Source organism: Colobus angolensis, unplaced genomic scaffold (genome assembly GCF_000951035.1).
Source record: "Colobus angolensis palliatus isolate OR3802 unplaced genomic scaffold, Cang.pa_1.0 Scaffold343, whole genome shotgun sequence".
NCBI lineage: Eukaryota > Metazoa > Chordata > Mammalia > Primates > Cercopithecidae > Colobus > Colobus angolensis.
This window is the reverse complement of record NW_012116744.1, coordinates 2,479,090-2,485,089: the sequence shown is the minus strand read 5'-3', so window position 1 is coordinate 2,485,089 and position 6,000 is coordinate 2,479,090. Positions and strand designations below refer to the sequence as shown.

Below are 6,000 nucleotides of genomic sequence, written 5' to 3'. Positions count from 1 at the left end.
GAGGTTGCAGTGAGCCGAGATTGTACCACTGGGCACAAGCCTGGGTGACAGAGGGAGACTCTGTCTCTAAATAAATAAATGTGTTCAATGAATCTCAGACATAGTGTTGAGCAAACGAAGCCAGGTGCCAAGAGCACATCTTGTATGATTTCATTTACATCATGTTCAAAAATGGCCTTATGCATACCCAGCCCCGTGCATCTCTTCCATCTGGACGTTTGCCTGTATCCTTTGTAATACTTTTTATAATAAGCAGGTAAATGTAAGTAAGTTGTTTCCTTGAGTTCTGTGAACTGCTCTAGCAAATCAAACCCAAGGAGGTGGTCATGGGAAGCCTGATTCATAGCCAGTTAGTTAGAAGTGCAGGTCCTGACCTGGGACTTGTGATTGGCATCTGCAATGTGGGGCAATCTTGTGGGGCTGAGCCCTCAACCTGTGGGATCTGACAGACTACCTCTTGGTAGACAGTGTCAGAATTGATTGGTTGGTGTATGGAGGGGGAAGGCAGAATCCCTACATATTTTGGTGACCAGAGATGAAGTATTCTGTGTGCTAATGATTGTGTGAGAGTAGACAGAACAAAGTTTGGTTTTGTCCTGTCTCTTACATTATGCATAATTATGCATAATTGCATGGTATTCCATCGTGTGTGTGTATTTACTCCTCTTTATGTTATGGATTGAATGAGTACCCCCTCCCTCAAATTCATATGTTGAAGCCCTAACCCCCAATGTAGCTGTTCTTGGAGACAGGGCCTCTAAGGAAGCAATTAAGGTTAAATGAGGTCACAGGGAGAGGATCAGTGTCTCCTAATAAGTGAGCTTGCTGTTTCTACCTAAATGCACACACAGAGAACATGTGAGCACACACTGAGATGGCAGCCACCTAGAAGCCAGGAGGCGAGGCTGCTCGGAGTGAATCTACCTTCCCAGCACTTTGATCTTTAACTTCCTAGCTTCTAAAACTGTGAGAAATAAATTTCTGTTGTTGAAGACACTCAGCCTGTGGTATTTTGTTATGGAAGCCTGAGCAGACTAATACACATACATACTTCTTTTAAAAAAATTTTTTAGGCTGGGTGTGGTGGCTCACGCCTGTAATCCCAGCACTTTGGGAGGTCGAGGTGGATGAATCACCTAAGGTCAGGAGTTCAAGACCAGCCTTCCCAACATGGTGAAACCCTGTCTCTACTAAAAATACAAAAAAATTAGTAGGGCATGGTGGTGCGTGCCTGTAATCTCAGCTACTAGGGTGGCTGACGCAGGAGAATTGCTTGAACCCAGGAGGTGGAGGCTGCAGTAAGCTGAGCTCGTGCCATTGCATTCCAGCCTGGACAACAAGAGCCAAACTCCGTCTCAAAAAAAAAAAAAAAAAAAAAAAAATTATGTAGATGAAATCATACTACATACTGTTGTGTAATTACCCCACATCTATTACTTCAACCACATAATTGCATGGTATTCCATTGTTTGTGTGTGTATTTACCCCTTCTTTTTATTAGGATCTTTAGGTTCTTCCCCTCCTCATACCCCAATGTTTTTTCCTCCTAAAAACACTATTGGCAAGATCAGCTTTATGGACCTGGTACATTTATACATAGATCTTTGGCACATCTCTGACAATTTCCTTGGGATAAATGCATAAAACAGAATTTCTGGGTTCAATCTTAAAGCTTTTGATGTACACAATGAAACTATTCTCCAGAAAAGACTATCAAACATCTAAAAAGACCATTTATTGATCTTCTAGTAAGTGCCAAGCTGTGAACACATGAATTTTCTCTTACAAATGCTCTTCCTTAATCTTCATATCAAGATCGTGAAATAATTCTAATTGTTCCTCGCCTCCCACCTCCTCTTTTTTTTTTTTGAAGAGGAAACTGAAGAACTGAAGCTTCGGCCCATACTCACGGTCACAAGGTGAATGGAACTCTTTTGCAAGACTATGTGGCCACTGCTTTCAACAAGCAACAAGAAACTAACTCATTTAAAGAACACATTATCCTACTATGACAGAAGATGAGAAATCGATGAATCATGGGTTATTTTCTGTATAAGATAAAATGTCTGTGTCTTGGTTAGCATAGAGTATTACATAATCTATGCTATTACATAATCACATTAGTATTAACCACATAATGCTAATTCAAAAATCATGTAATAGTTTCTTTCATTTTGTAAATAATAAGCTAAAAACTCGGTTCTTGCATCTGTTTTTGTTTTTTCACAAGACCTCCTGTCAAATTTGAAGTTTCGCATTACAACATTAGGATCACATGATAAGACTTAAATGTAACCTTAACTTTGCCACATCTTTTCTCCACTAAGAATCTTAATTTTTTTTTTTTTGAGACGGACTCTTGCTCTCTCGCCCGGGCTGGAGTGCAGTGGCCGGATCTCAGCTCACTGCAGGCTCCGCCTCCCAGGTTTACGCCATTCTCCTGCCTCAGCCTCCCAAGTAGCTGGGACTACAGGCGCCAGCCACCTCGCCCGGCTAGCTTTTTGTATTTTTTAGTAGAGACGGGGTTTCACCGTGTTAGCCAGGATGGTCTCGAACTCCTGACCTCGCGATCCGCCCGTCTCGGCCTCCCAAAGTGCTGGGATTACAGGCTTGAGCCACCGCGCCCGGCCTAGAAATTTTATACAATAAAGTCAAACTAGGTATTAAACATGAAAAAAATATGATACATATTTGCCATAGATATGTGTTATAAAAAGGGGTATCTACATAATACAAATAGAGTATGCATTTCCTTGTTTTTTGCAACCACAGATTCAAGGAGAAACAATACTAACCCTTGATTAATTATCATGCTGGTTCATAAAATTGCTTAATTAGGAATTCTGAACTCTCAACATAGTATTATAAAGGTTAATCTGTGTCCATTCAGAAATTATTTTACCTACAGAACGACTTGTCCTTTTCCCAGTGACATCTATATGACTATGCAGCAGGTGAGGCTGACTCAGACTGTGTGGCTTCTGGGCTCTACTAGCTACATATGTTTGATGTAAGGTAGGAAAATATGTCTTTAGCTATATTCAGTAATGATACTGCTTTTGTTAAGGAGTGCTACAGAAGTAAGGATGAAATTTTACTTTTAGCTTTGGCTTTACCACTCAAATCCTCTGTGACCCACCCTTTAGTTTTCTTTTCTTTCTTTTTTGAGACAGAGTCTCACTCTTGTCCAGGCTGAAAGGCAGTGGCACCATCTTGGTGCACTGCAACCTCTACCTCCTGGGTTCAAGTGATTTTCGTGCCTCAGCCTCCCAAGTAGCTGGGATTACAGGCACCTGCCACCACACCTGGCTAATTTTTGTATTTTTAGTAGTCATGGGGTTTCACCATGTTGGCCAGGCTGGTCTCGAACTTGGGGACTCAAGTGATTCGCCTGCTTTGACTTCCCAAACTGCTGGGATTCCAGGTGTGACCCACCATGCCTGGCCTAGTTTTCTTATAAGAAAAAAAGAGGACACCTACTCTCATACTTATTATCTTCTTCGCCTCCTGAGTTAATGAAATTTGAAAATGTCTGAAAAACATTAGGTTTCTTGAAATTTACAGACCATGTAAAGAAAATTTTTATTCTCATTTTTTCCCCTCTTATTGCTCAGCATATTAAAGGGACAGACTCATCAGGAATATGGTTTCAATCACAGTTTATTACAACTAGATATAAATTCTTCATAAAAGGCAGAACTGAATTAAATACTGCTGGAAAACACAACAGAGTATAAGTTTTATATGTATGTTAGTAGCTCATCTTCTGTTATTAATAATCTGCTACTAACAGAAACTAAGTCTTTAGGTCATGAATGTTGAAAAGGGTAAATGTCAAGGCAACTATCTGACACCAACGTTGGCTCAAAGTCATAAGCACCACTCCTTTCAAGCTTCCTATTCATTCAGCACAGAAAATCTCATCAAGTAGGGCCACGTCTGGCTGTATTGGCTAATGAAAGATGTGATCATGGACAAATCACTTCACCTCTCTCTCTTTTATGGTTTTACAATAACATTTAAAGTAAGAGAGTTGGATGAAATAATTTATAAGGTTTATAAAAACCTCTAAACTGGAGTTTTTATAAACCTTATAAATTATTTCATAATTATTTGATTCCAAACTGGGATCTACATTGTTATCTGGTAGTTTCAGGTGCTTAATACCCTAGCTCAGAGGGAAGTAGCCTGGGTTTAAAGGGCTTTTTGTGTAAGTTTGCTCACATGTGACAAAATTATCTAGAGAACAGAGAGCCTTGAATAGTCTGGGACTGAATGAATGAGGCTGGATCATGGAGGATGCATCCTCTCAATGTCAGAAATGCAGAGCAGAACCAGAAATGGAACTTGCTATTATGTAAGCTAATTTTCTACATTCTCTTTGTCCTTATAGCATATGTAACATTACATACACACTCACGTATTTTCATCTAAATCTTATATATATGATATGATTATAGGAAGCAATCGTGTAAAGCAGAAGGCACATGATAAACAATAAACGTTAGCTATTACTGTTTTGTTTTTAAAACAAACTACAGAGTCTATCATTCTGGATTTCAGGATTTAGAGGCATCAGCTTTCATTGCTGCAGCTTCTTTTGGTGTGCCTGAAACTTCAGGAACCAGCAGAAGCAGGCAGAGAATGCTCAGTGCTCATGGTGGTTATATCTACTAAGTGGCAAAGAGCATAGCTTTTCTAAAATACTTTTCCAGACTTTCCAAATGTTTTACAATAGGCTCTCTTATTTTTGTAATCAGAAAACAAAACTAAATAATACTAAACCAAAACCTTACTAATAAAAAAAGAAATAATGTGTTAAAGTTCTCTTGCATAATCAAAAAAGTAAACGGATAGACTGATGGTGTTTCTACAAATGTCACCCTGAAATTATAATTTAAAAACTCCATAATGTCAAGCTTATGAACAAGTAAAAATTATTTAAAGTAGTCTATTAAATGAGTGCAAATATATAATTTCCCCAGTGATATCAGAATTTCATCATCTGTGCTTCAGTTAGGTTAAAAAAAAAAAAAAAGCACTATTAAATGCTCCAAGGCTGAATTTACTGTGATTACAGCAAAAGCCCATTTTTTAAAAGTGGGACAGTTATATTACTGGTATAAAAATATAGGTTTATGGGTGAAGTAAAATTTATTTTTTTAAGTATAGTAACTGGGAAGGTATGCTAAAATATATAAAGGGCCCATTATGGAAAAGGGAAATTTAACAGGACAGACAGATACCTGTATGCAATTCCAGCCTTCTACTATTTGTGTTCTTTGCCCCTGTGAGCTTTGTGAAGGCAAGAACTGTTTTTGTTTGATTTTTAAGTGTCTCTCTGTGTTGCTTAGTTCAAGTGTTACTGAATGTTTTTTAACTAGCTAACTTTGGCTAACTCTAGAAGTTTAAGAATTTTTAACCATTTCATAAGCTTTTGTAATTATGTATGATTTGTAATCATACTACAGGCTGGGTGCAGTGGCTCATGCCTATAATCCCACCACTTTGGGAGGCCAAAGTGGGCAGATCACTTGAAGTCGAGTTTGAGACCAGCCTAGCCAACATAGTGAAACCCCATTTCTACTAAAAATACAACAATTAACTGAGCATGGTGGTGTATTCCTGTAATCCCAGCTACTCGCGAGGCTGAGGCAGGAGAACTGCTTGGACCCAGGAGGTTCAGTGAACTGAGATCATGCCACTGCACTCTAGCCTGGGTGACAAAGCAAGACTGTGTCTCAAAAAACAAAAAAAAATTACAAAAATTGTACACAGGATTATTATAAATACCCTTTTAAATAAGCTGTTCCAAAAAGTAGTTTCTAATACTCCTAGGGGCTTTTAAAACCAAATTTGTTTTTAAAGATTAAAAAATATGAAAACAGCCTATTCACAATTAAATAAAAAGCAGTAATTAAAATACTTGATGAGCTATGTGAAATAATGGTTATTAGGAGATTTAATTTGTAGTTTAAAACATGTACAATAGGATGTGCA

General features: G+C 38.3%; 1 protein-coding gene across 1 annotated transcript in view; it reads right to left on the bottom strand.

Annotated features, from left to right (window-relative positions):
* Positions 1-6,000, bottom strand: part of ITFG1 (integrin alpha FG-GAP repeat containing 1) — a 296,091-nt gene that overhangs the window by 82,997 nt on the left and 207,094 nt on the right. The gene's annotated exons all lie outside the window — the stretch shown is intronic.